Source organism: Poromitra crassiceps (assembly GCF_964638095.1).
Source record: "Poromitra crassiceps genome assembly, chromosome: 14".
Taxonomy (NCBI): Eukaryota; Metazoa; Chordata; class Actinopteri; order Beryciformes; family Melamphaidae; genus Poromitra; species Poromitra crassiceps.
Genome location: NC_139633.1, coordinates 18,888,431 through 18,901,619, shown reverse-complemented (window position 1 = coordinate 18,901,619; position 13,189 = coordinate 18,888,431). Strand labels below are relative to the sequence as shown.

The 13,189-nt window shown below is 42.2% G+C and overlaps 1 protein-coding gene across 2 annotated transcripts in view; it reads left to right on the top strand.

The window, feature by feature from the left end:
* Window positions 1–13,189, top strand: part of galnt18b (UDP-N-acetyl-alpha-D-galactosamine:polypeptide N-acetylgalactosaminyltransferase 18b) — a gene marked incomplete at its 5' end in the record, with an annotated part of 81,322 nt that overhangs the window by 52,760 nt on the left and 15,373 nt on the right. The gene's annotated exons all lie outside the window — the stretch shown is intronic.

Genomic DNA, 13,189 nt, shown 5'->3' with positions numbered 1-13,189 from the left:
GGCTCATAGTGGACAAACATCATGACATTGCATATTAACGTAATAGCCCCCAGATGTCCGTCAATTATTGTGCCTGTTGACGAGCGATTTAAACACAGTGACAGAGCGATTCCAAAGGGTTGAATCGAGCGACAGAGAGAAAAATAAATATCTCGGTGTGAACACAGCTTTAGACACATGGATGGGGACCAGTGGACAAAAGTTGCAATGCAAAGTGTACTCTGTGTGTACTACATGATGTGGGACGCTCTCTCTGGTGTAGCTATTGTAGTGTGGTATAAGCTATAATCAATTTGATAGGATTTTGTCCCACGGACCCCCATATGATAATAAGATTGATGATAGAAAGTGTATAAAACCCATGACCAAAATACTCATTGTGTTACTTATGAATGGAATTATAGCGGAAATAAATTACCACCCTTTTGGCTGGGGACCACCTGGAACCCCCTCAAGGACCCCTGGGGGTCCCCGGACCCCCATTTGAGAACCATTGAATAAGGAGTCTGAATGATCAACCTCGCTCCATGATGATCCCAGTAAAGCAGATGGGAAGTACAGTATGCACTGCCATTATAGAGGTGGAGGACTCAAAATCATTGTTGGCATTGAAGAAGAATAATGCTTAATTCTTTTTGCAAGGACACAGGTCTACCTCTAGTTTTGTTGCTTTCAAAACTCAATACTTCATTCAAATGCTCGCATCAGCTGTTGGTGTGCGGCGCGCACAGCTCAGCAGCACCCCGAGCAGATGGGCCAGAGAGCGAACCGGCCTCCTAAGGGATGGCTAATGATAGCACTGTTACATCTACTGTACAAAGAACATCGCTAATGCAGCGATCAACCTCTACAACAATATAGCTATACGCTCTTCCTCCTCAGCTGCACTCACCACACATTTCACTGGGAGACGGAAATGGAGGGAGGCTTGCAACAGGACGCCGTATCCATCCTCAGTAATGACAGAGATGCAATCATCAGTAACTCCTTTGGAAAGATGGGAGATTAGTGTCATAAGTCATTTTCTGGGCCTGATAATAGCCCCGCTGATTGCTCTATTGCTGAAAACATTGATGATTTTATCACACATAATAATAAACCAGGGCTCTATCTTTGAAAGGTTGGTGAATAATTTCAGTTTCCTTCAGTTTCTTTGTATCTCAGTATTGACTTTAGCCTTCGCAGTATTATATTCCATGCTGTTTACTTGATGGGTTATTGGACTACAGTCCTATTGGAAATGACCCTGGCACTGGAGATGAATGTAGTTTAGAGTTCAGCAGCGGGTCCTGGCTTTGAGGGCGCATGAAACAGAGGGCGACACAGGGAGATGAGAACTACGAGAATGGAGGGGGGGACCTTGGCTTTGGCCCCAGATTAGCAGTCCCATAGAGGCCCAGCAGGGTGTGCCTGTCTGCCTGCCTGCTGCATATTGGTCATGCCTCGGGACCGCCTGCCAGGACAAACTCTGGCTGACACCACCAGAGCGGCGGCGCTGAGCCGTCCTCACTGACACGCTCACAAGGCCAACACATTCAGCCTTTGGCTTTATCTTTAACGGGATGTCCGGGCTAATACGAGGGTCAAATGAACTGCTCTGCTACTACTCACCTCTAATTGCTATCATGAAGTACAACAATTAGCATTCTAATTGGGGCTATCATTAAATAGATTTATATTTGTATGTGTCCCGTTTATAATATAACCTTTCACATTGCACAACGTTGGCCTGTCAGACCTGTTTTATAGTAGTGCAGGCTTTTTTGAGCCGCTGGACAGGGTTGATTTCTGTTTTTTTTTTTATGAATGCTGAGACAGATGTGGCAAAAACCTAAATTATAGTTTTGGGTAAGATGATTCTTCATGACAGACGTTGCTGTACAACAACACAGCAAATTGGACAGGAGGCTGAGAAGGAGAGAAGTGATTTCCCACACCACCTGTGAGTGAATAGTGGGTACTGCGGCAGGGAAGCCAGCCTGGTACAATGCATCATAAGTCGATCTAAGCCATCATCACTCTCGACCACTGCCAGGCAGGTTGTGAGGGCTATGAAAAATAATTACGCCGCGGGCTTTGTGCACAGTATTTATGGAGCTGGCAATAAAACAGCATTATTGTTATAATAGAGCATGACATGATTTACACATTTTAAATTCACCCAAATATCCTGGACGCAATTTATGTTGTCCATAAACAAAATACAAGGTTGTCTGTTTACAAGCATTTCAAATTGCAAGGTGAGCAACAGCCACAGATCCCACACAGAATGAATAATAAATGAGAGCCTTTTGTAAATAAATTTGGTATTTATGAAGTAGGCGTCTCCACGGTGACTAAAAGATTGGGTTTATTCTGCAAAGATATTCACTAAATTATTGGCAGCAGTCGGACCTCAGTGGCTCGCAAGATGATATCAGCTACCAACTGCTGAACCGATCGACTCGCAGTTACACTCTCTGACCCGGAGCTGTTGCCGTGGAGACCACAGTACTTTTGAAGTTTAACGGAGAGTATATTACAAATATTATTAAAAAGAAATTGTAAACTGCATAAATACAAAGCATGTATTGTCAGTATTTATTCGTGCAAATCTGTCTGACATTTGAAACGGATAGCCTACACAAGTGCTATATGAAATGATCGCACATAATCTTTCTCTTTTGGCTATTTAAACTCAAGTTAATAGTTGTCTTTCAGTATTTCCCCTTAACCCAATTTCCTATTGCATGTGATCATGCGCCAGGTCAGCATTTCATTCTTTTCCACTCTTAATCTCAACAATGGTAAACTGAAATGAATACAGGTCTAGACTGATACATCATTTATAGCCATCTTTGTTTTGAGCTCTCCAGCATTTGAACGCCCCAAAAGATTCAGAGAGTTCAGTCATACAGTTGGCCCAATCTGTAATTGTAGAATAGGGAGGTCAATTGAGACCCCCTAGTTACACTAAGGCTGGATTCACACTGGCACAATATATTTCTTTGCTGCACTGTTGGACATCATAAAAAATAAAAGAAATCAACAGTTTTTCCTGAGTGCGGATCGTTTATATTCTATTGAAACCTCTTGCTTTGCAGTGATCCAGCACCAACTCGCTAATTAAATTAGCTGCTAAAAATGTTTGTTATACTGCGAAAAACATTTCATCATGTCAGATACAACCTAGCCTAATAAAAGGAGATCAAAATAACAGAAACACTGTGCTGTTGTAGGCTACAGTTTATCCAGTAGGTAGATGACAGTAGGACTATAATCTATAATGTGCGCTCATCATAAGTCTCGCCTCCTCCATGTTAGTGGATGGGACATGAGCCAAAAAAAAAAAAATCAAACTACACATCACGTACATTTCCCCCCAAAGATTGTTTCTGTCATTTTATTGTAGTTCTTATCACGCTGATGTAGGTCCAAGTGCTTATTTTTCAAATAAGTACGTTTTTAATTAGTTATTTAACGTTATTCAAAGGGGTGATCGACAGCTGTGACAGCCATTCGCCGGGTCCACTCGATGAGTTTTCAGCCTATGATGGAAGACTGTGTGTGTGTGTGTGTGTGTGTGTGTGTGTGTGTGTGTGTGTGTGTGTGTGTGTGTGTGTGTGTGTGTGTGTGTGGTTGCGCGCGGTTGCGCGCGCCTGCATGGAAACTGGAGTGGGGAGATTATTCCACTATTGGGGAGCCAGGAGGGAGAAGAGTTAAGACCATCTGCAGCAGTGGAGTGGCTGATAGAGTTAAGAGCGTCGTGTGGGTTCTCTCTTTGCAGTCTCGCAGCAGCAGCAGCAGCAGCGTTTTGAATTGGATGTGCACAGCCATGGGCAGAAAGGGAGTGACATGCATGGGAGAATTTGTGGAGCTTGAAGTTTGTGTGGCTGCAGTGTTATGGATGAGTGAAAGTGGTTGAGTGTTTTTCGGGAAGGCGGTTAGGAGGGAGATACTGTACAGCAGCCCACACGGGACAGTACTAAAGCTTGAACAATGAGCTGGGTTGAATCCCTGGTGAGGAAGGATTGGATTTGAGAGATATTGTCGAATGCAAACCTACTTATATTAGGCACATAAAGCCTGTTTCATAGTCCATAAAAAGGAGACGTCTGCTATGTCCACGTGTACAAAAGGTGCACCACATACATGTCCTGTCTGTGCACAAGCATACCTGTGTCACACTTAATTGTGCTCATCAAGATCCATGAATTTCACACTGAGCTGTATGTGTTGATCTTGGAATGAGACATAAGAACCTGAACTTTTCATGGGAAACGTATAAAGTCTTGTACAGTCTTGTATAGCTTTGTATACGCGGGGACGCTTTGAATATGACTGTGGACTGCAAAACAAAGCAATACGAGAGCAGACAAGAAGAACCGCCCACATGTAAATGTAAATTCCAAGCATTCCATGAAAGGATTTTTTGGACCATTACGTTTGTATTTTAAGGCTGCTTTCTCAATGGGAACGATTGCTTTCGTTCCCTTCTGTTCCACACCCGGGAAGGATTGCCCCCCCTCCCCTCTTCCCCGCTGGTCAGCTTTCACATTACAATATTTCTTCTGCGTTCGGAAACGGAACAGAGTGCATTGCGTCATCAACTATGCCTGGAGTTTATCCTTGCTCCATGTGTTGCCGATGTGGCTCGGAACGGTTGGCTTTCACGGTTACACGGTTGGCGTGTTTCGCACGCCAAAGCGCTCCCCAGACCACCTTTTCAAGTGGATCCTGTCACGGTTCCCTGTTGTGCGCCCGGGCGTGGAACGGAACAGAACGCAACGTTCACACTTGTCAAATGTTCCAAAACTGGGGTCAATTTGGGGACAAGTGTGCTCGGGAACGGTACCTGGGCGCCAGTGTGAAAGCACCCCTTAGACTAGTTCTAATGCTAAGTGGTTATTACTTCAGGCTTTTGTGACTCAACAGTTCATATCTTATTTGATGTCCTGGGTGTTTATGGTTTGCAGATTTCTTACTTTAGGTGCAAAGAAAGGCACATACCAATAGGCATACCTTCATTTACATATTCATCACCTCAAGTGCGCGTCTTGTGGGAGGCCGCAGCTCCGGGGGGCCGGAGTAGGAAGCGTACAAAAATTGTCAAGTTATGAATTGGGCCCTTAGTCATCATTAAGCCTAATTAAAAGTAATGCAACTTTGATCTATGACTTGTTTAGTTGACTGAATGCTTTATGGGCTTGTATTCTCATTTGAAGAATATTTCATACTGTGGTCTGTTATGTATGACGTTTTTAATGAGACCTCCTGCGTAGTCAGAGAGAGAATTTCTTGTTGACTTGAACAAAGAGGGGGCTGGTGGTGTGTGAATGTTTTAGCCCAGAAGGTGTTATTATGTTTACCGGTAATATGCTACAGTGTTTCCCCTATCATTCTACAGGCCAGGCCAACGACGCCCCCGCCAGGCCAGAGAAGAAAATGCAAAATAATTAAATAATAATACGATTTTTTTCCCTGCTCTCCCCAAAATGTCAATAAACCTTTATGGCATATTATTACAATACAACAATACTGGTATTGACAGTGTTGACAGTAATAGAAGATGCCAAATCATTCAAAACAATAATCATTTTGCTTTTAGGAGCATCGTGCCAGCGTGCGGCGCTGTTCCAAAACGTGTCAATGTGTCTCGTTGCCTGGGAAACGCACATCTCATAATACAACTGTTCGCATCGCATCCCATAATAGTATGATGATACTTGGGATGCCATTGCGAACAGGTTAGCTAAAAGTTTAGCGTTGCCAGCGAGGGCCCCCACCGTTGCGGTCGGGGTACCTTTCGAAATCCCTCCAGGCCTGAAAAACTTTCTAGGGGAAACTCTGTGCTAACGTGTTTGAATGTTGCTCGTGTCTTGGCTCCACATTTGATGCTAAAAATTGTGAGGAATAAAGGAAACTAAATGAAATAGTAAATGAAGGTGCCAGTCAGAGGCTGGATGATGCATTTCTTCTCTGTGGCTGCAAATTAGAGTGAAGTCTGCGCAGAGTTCAGTCTGCAAGATTTAACACCAATAGTGTTAACACACCACAGTCATCTTCTTTGGTGATAAACACATCTCAAGTAGCTGGCTGTGGCTGTGTGTGCGAGGGGTGCCATTTCCTCACAATCCATATTGCCGGGATACAGCATATTCGTTATTAAGACTTGTGAATTCAATTCTTATAGATGAAGCACTGTACTCTTCTGTGTAATGTGAGACTCTTCTCTAAACGTAGACAGGAATACTGGATATACTGCATATATGTGGTTAGTTCAAAATAATTAAAAACTCATCCAGTGAGCCATAGTGATCTCCAACAGTTGAACCCCAGAAATGATTAAGAACACAACCATACTATAATGTTTTCTCAGTGATAATTAAACCACAGTAATAGGGTATTATCTATGTTGGTTATTGAACAGTTTGTGATTGGAGCTCACTATCTTTGAACTAACAGACACAAGGAAGGCAGAGCGGAAGTGTTTATTCAACTTATCATCGTATTATTCTGGTATTGAGTAAGTGTGCAATTATCCATGCTACAGTATAGTGATGCAAGTAAGTGATGGATTTGACTTATAACTTCCCTAAAGTTATCATACTAATCGTTAGGCCCTTACAGAAAAAACACATGAGGTTCACATGTGTCCATATGTGGACCAATGTTAAATTGAAAACATGTGAAAACATGTGGAACACATGTGAAACCCATGGGAAGCGTGTGGTTTTGGAACATTTTCACATGTGGTTCACATGCGATCACATGCCATTTTGCACATGTGAAGTTCATGTGGTTTTTCTGTAAGGGGGAAACAACTGAATAATGCAGGCTTGCTTTACAACTGTTGCATAGTACATTAAAGGTGGTAAAAGCACACACATTATTTGTAACCATTATAGAGAAAAAAATCTATTTATTTCCCGTTGTTATTTTTCGTTCTCGCTTAAACCAAATGTTTTATGGTCACTCACGATTCAGTAGGTCACGGGTTGGCTTGGTTCCAGCCTTAAAACTCGTTATATAAGGATTTACCGAAATGTCTATGGAGAAAATGAATGCGGAACTTACTTCCGGGCCAAATTACGTCACGAAAAGCTCTATAGCCAACATCATTATTACAGTAAAACCCCATCCCCCCAACAAACTGTGATGATGAAAGCTTGGTATCCCAGGGGGGCAGGCAGGGCAAACAGCTGATTTGAATATTTTAGAGTTAAGCACCTTAGCCCAAGTCTGAATACCAATACCTTTCCCTCCCGTGGCTTATCTGAAGAACTTGCACACACTGGCTTTAATCGCAGCCCACCACATTGTCTGCCCTCTACTGGTAGAGGCCAGATAGAGATATCGGCTCTCAGTCATCAAGCTATTGCTGATCTTAAAGTGGGTGTACGCTTATTTCAGCGCAAAAGTTGCTAGTTTATCAATTCCATCTATGTCGTAGCCCTATGATCGATCTCACGTGTGCTTGGGAAACATGTACGTTCATTATTTCAAAGAAGATATTTGAGTTCCACATGGAAAGTTATTGGAATTACTGGCATTATAGCCATGACAGCCGCTTCTCTCTGGCCTGGGAATGACTTTGGCATGGTTAGGATAGGAAATGGGTGTCCTTGAATTTTTAATTTCAGAGACAAACCTCCTGCAGGGTCTTTTTCTCACTTGAGTCACTGCTGACAGATAATAACGCAATTGCTTCGTTGCCAAATTGTGTTTTTATGACAGCTTTTTAATCCCACTTTTAAGACGGTCTGCTTCAGTAAAAGTCTGCTTCTCAGATCTTTCGTTATGTTCCGGCTTGTAACTTGTATGAGGATATGTCACTTTTTCGGCAACAAGTCTTCCCTTTTGTAGGCCAAGAGTCACCAAAGGTGCATTATTTTGCCTGTGTCATTTATGTAAATAATCCACACATTCTACACTGTTCTCACTGACCAGTCTGTGATGTCATTTGCATTCATTTTGGTGGCTTGAGAAAGTTTCATGAATCATACGTGGCGGTGGCACGTCTCATTTCCACGGTAGATTATTCACTCCTTTCCATGATAGCTTGATGAATGAGGCTAGATGACGACATGCCCTGGCCCCACATCTAAATGGCTTTAAATTAGCAGGGAAGTCTACGCTCATTCTCAGTATGTTGCCATGACCAGTTTGCTGTTGTGAAATTGTGTCGAACAAAATTCACAATTGCGATGAAAAACAATAGTGCAAATGTATAAAATCCAGAGGTTGTCCAGTCAGAGAGACACATCCTACTGTATATCCAATTGTATCACTTAACGGAGGATTTTTGCCATGTTTCAACCAGCTTTGTATCATTACAATGTCAGTATATACAGTATGTATGTAATAGGGGTGTCAAAATTAATCAATCGATGCATCGCGATGCGGAGTCGGACGTGTGAATCAAATCGAATCGTTGACGGATGAATTGTAATCGAATCGTGAGGCCAGTTCACAGCCCTAGTATGTAAATGAAGGTTTACCTTCCCTCCATGTTTCCTGCAGCGAAAGCTCGTCTGCCTGTCGTTAAGGCTCTCGATCCGATTGACCGTGGATGCGCACAAAAATGACTTGATACAATCTGTAGCTGGAATAACAGCCATGCGAGCCGCCGCAGCTTCAAGATCTGCGCTCTTCCTCGAACCGTTCGAGGAAGAGCAACAGCTCCTGAAGCTGCGGCCCAGAGACAGAGTGAGCAGAGCATCCCAGATTTGAGATTGTTAGGGAGCTGCTTGAAAAGCAGCGAAGTTCTCTCATCAACGTGTGTTTTAGTGAGGGGGTGGTGCTGGATGTTGGATGTGTATCCTGCCTTGCCTCCCTGACAAGTTGATGCAGGATTGTCAGTAAATGGCACAAGTTTTCTGTGCAGATGATGGGCAAACTATTTCTTTCTTTTCCCAAGCAGACAGTGGGAGCAGATATACACACTCCGCCGCTGCTGTGCTCTGGGCAGCAATGGAGGAAGCAAATAGCACTGATTGAGGAGGAGAGAGATGAAAGCAGACAGCAGACATTTCTATATTAAAATTGTATATCCACGTTATTGTTGGAGTATCTCATTTTTGTATTGGTGCATGTAAAGCTCATAAAAACCCAGATAAACCTATTTTGAGAAACCTGATAATTATGATATTAGCTGGGTTGGGTATCCCCGGCTACTGTTTCCATGACAGGTGAAGTCTCAAATCAAGAAGTAGGGAGTGAAATCTTGGCAAGGAAGCAAAAATACAGAAGTGGGAGGCTGACACCTGGGAGAATTCTGATTATTGACCGATGTTTCTGGATGCGGGGAAGCACTAAGGGACGAGAACGGTTTCTGCATAACACCTTTGTTGCAGTTTGGCCGTTCGTTCACATGACAATAATGGCGTTTTGGGAGCCTGAAAACGTAAGCTTTTGAAACCGGGTTCCAGAGTGAAATCTTTTAAAACGCCATCCTTAGTGTCGTCACCATGTAAACTGGCAATACGCAATTTTCTTGTGAAAACTGTGATGACATGGCTCCACTTCGCACATGGCATTACGTTTTCAGCCTAATAAGCAACAACATGCCGTCATTGGCGAGCCATCGAGTGTTTGTCTTCCAAATGAGTTTATCAACGCTATTTCTGCACCATTACTGTGATCAGCGGAGACACATTAATTGCCAAATACTCAATCCACCTCTACATTTGTACGTTTTTACGAAAGGTGTGGAGTGTTATTCTGTGGTGTTGCGTTGCAAAGTTACACTGCGACCTATTGGCCTGTCTGCATGAGGATCATTATCACGTTGTCGTATGAACGCCGATCGAAAAGGTCAAGCCGCAACAAAAGTTTGCCATTTTATGCCGTCTAAACACGGCTGAAATGTGCATGTAAATAGTATCCCAAATAACACCTTAAAAAACGATGTGAGTTCGTTTTTAATGTGTGCATGTAAACACAGTCAGTGATGTTCTACTCATCTTGTCAGGAGGCTGTGCAAGTGTACGTTTCCTTTGCTGCCTCTTCTCGTTTCAAGTTAGTTCTCTTTGACAGGGTGCCACAAATATTTCCCATCAGGAAGCAGAGCGCTTGCAGTAAACCGGGTGTCTGAGGTACAGATTTTCATCAGTGAAAATGTCTGGCTGCCATTTCTGCCACTGTATGAAGTCTGCAGTCTACTAACCCGCCTCCAGCATCTTATAGAAGCCCTCGCATTTCTGATTTCACTCTTATGGCAATAATAGATATTTCTGCAATCAAAATTCAGGCCCCTAAGATTCATCAGAGAGATTTTGTGGATGCTGGCCCATGTTGACTCTTACTTTAATTTTTTTGTTTCACTCATATGCTCGGGTTTCTTTTTCTCATTTGATATTATTTTTGTTTTGTGTGCAGACGAAAAAAGTTAGCCAGTAGTCGATCTCCTCATTCTATAGATCTAGTCTTGGGCCTAAAGCTTGGCATGGTCATCCAGTAAAAAAGTTAATCAATCCATCTTTCTTTGGGGGAAGTGTAACACAAGCATGCGGGCGATCCGCCCGATCTGTGGTGGGTCTTAGACTGGAAGAAAGTAACAGATAGAGGCTCGTCTCCTTTCAGAGAGAGCCTGGTGGTGACATGAGGTTAACAGCATCTCATCTCACATACTGTATACTCAGGTTGGGTTTAGTGACTGGGCAAAGCTGTTGCAAAAGTTTGAGTTCACTGTCAGTGTTTGCGAAGCCATTCCTTGACAGCATCCAAAATTCTGTTCACAGATGGATGCACTGCCTCCATGATAGTTTGGACATCCTGCTGCGGTACTACTCCATCACTCCTCAACTTATATGAAGGAACGCAGTGTGTGTCACGAAAACACGGCCCAACCTCATCATCTCACCACCACCACCAGCTAGCTTGCAGTGTTTGACACATGGCATGATTTATACATGGTTCAAATCTCAGTCAGCCCATCAGCATGGAACAAAACCAAGTGATCTTTTTCAAATCCTCCAGTGCCTTTGTGTGTCATTTCTTAGCCCACTTTTGTTCTGTTATTTATGCTCACCACCAGCCAGTCGGAGAGATAGATAGCTAGCACCCCATAATGCTGCTGTATATAGGGAAGGATGGGCAACCACTTTATAAATCTCTTTTCACATTCATGGTGTAATAAGATCATATACAAATCTATTGTATGATGTCTTTCAAGACTAAAGCCTGCATATTTGCATGATTTCATGATATAAATATTTTAAATGTGACTTAATTATTCATGTACCGAGAGAATCTCCTTGCAATTGGCTACTTGTGTTTATGTTCCTAGCAGTAGGTATAGTTGGGATAGTGTGTATGACTTTTTATTTATTTATTTATTTGTTTATTTATTGTTATTTATTTTATTTTTTGGGGGGGGGCTGGGGGATTGTAAGCACATTTGGTATCTGATGAAGTAAGAACTTGAATGGTATCAGTGTTTTCATTTAGGTATTTTTCATGTTTCCCTCAATGGGTTTATGACACATAAATTGCAGGTGGCAGCGGTGGCAAAACAAACACATAGTGGGAGTGACACATCTGGGGAAAACAGGAATACAAATGAACTAAACTAGGAATCTAAACTAACGTAATTAAGAAAGATGAGGACAATTTGTCAACTTGTGATCAAAATAGCATCCTTCGAAATTGGGATCTTCATGTTTGCCAACAGAAAAAAGACTGAAGCACTGTATGAAATGCCTGGATGGAGATCATTTGAAATTCCTGTGTTTTCAGAGATTAATTTCGGTTTGCCTGTAACTGACAGTACCATATGGACTAATCTGCATCCAGCTCACATATATAATAATATAAAGTAATGCTGTAGTCAACTACATAACACATTGTCCTAAATTATGTTGAGAGTAACACAAGAGCATGAACCAAACACAAACTAGATCCTCCAAAAGGTTTACCCATCTAATCAACGTTAGGGCTGCAACTAACGATTATTTTCATTATCGATTAATCTGTCGATTATTTTCTCGATTAATCGATGAGTTGTTTGGTCTATAAAATGTCAGAAAATGGTGAAAAAAATGTCAATCGGTGTTTCCCAAAGCCCAAGATGACATCCTCTAATGTCTTGTTTTGTCCACAGACCACAATCCAAAGATATTTAGTTTACTGTCATAGAGGAGTAAAGAAACCAGAAAATACTCACATTTAAGAAGGTCGAATGAGAGAATTTCTACCTTTTTTCTTTAAAAGATTACTCAAACCGATTAATCGATTATCAAAATAGTTAATAATACATCTATAAAAAATAGATTATTTTATAGATTATTTTTCTGTCGATCGACTATTCGGTTAATAGATTAATCGTTGCATCTCTAATCAACGTGCATATGTGTGATTATTACTGTAGATACAGTACATGCACTGCATTATGCTTAATATTCTCAAGGCTTTCATGAAATAGTCTTATCTTTTGTGAGTTCTACTAATGAAATGCACTTTGTGCTATATGATCAGCTTTTGTTTCACAGTATCAATGCAAGGTCTCTCGCTGTCTGAGCATCTGCTAAGTAACTGGCACCACTGCACACAGTAAAATAGCTAATTACAGCGCTTCCACCACTCACGTTACATTTACAGCACATTATAGGCATCTCGTGCTCTTATCGAGAGAGCAACTTATGATGGGGGCATCAGTTGGATGGGCTTAGGTTCAGTCACAGCATCCTGATAATAACAGAGGTAACAAAATACTCCTGTGATCTGAAATGATCAGATGAGAGCTAGAAGAGACGAGCGAGGGAGCGAGGTGGAAAGGATTTAGACGAGAGCGTATTTGGAGGATATGGGACCAGGGGGAGGTGACACGGGGGAGCAGGGGGGACGTGAGGTATTTCTTGAGGAGATGAGTTTTAAACTTACAATGGAAAGATAGAAAATGGTTCTGCTGTCCTGACTGGACTGGGAAGGTCATTCCGCCATTATAGAGTCAGGAGAGAGAGAGAGGCTGGGTGGAACGACGACTGGCTTTTTGTACGACTTTTTAAGCTGAATCAAACGTGCACTCAAAGTGACTTTCAACTGAGCTTTTGCTGAAGTCATGATTGGTTTGCAGCACTACTCTGCAGATCAAGTGTGATATCACCCGTAAAGTGACATCAACCAAGTCTCAATTCACTTACCGTATGGAAATGTTGAGTGGTGACTTCATGCACGCCTCCTGGTCCTGTAGTAGGCTACCTAGCTAGCA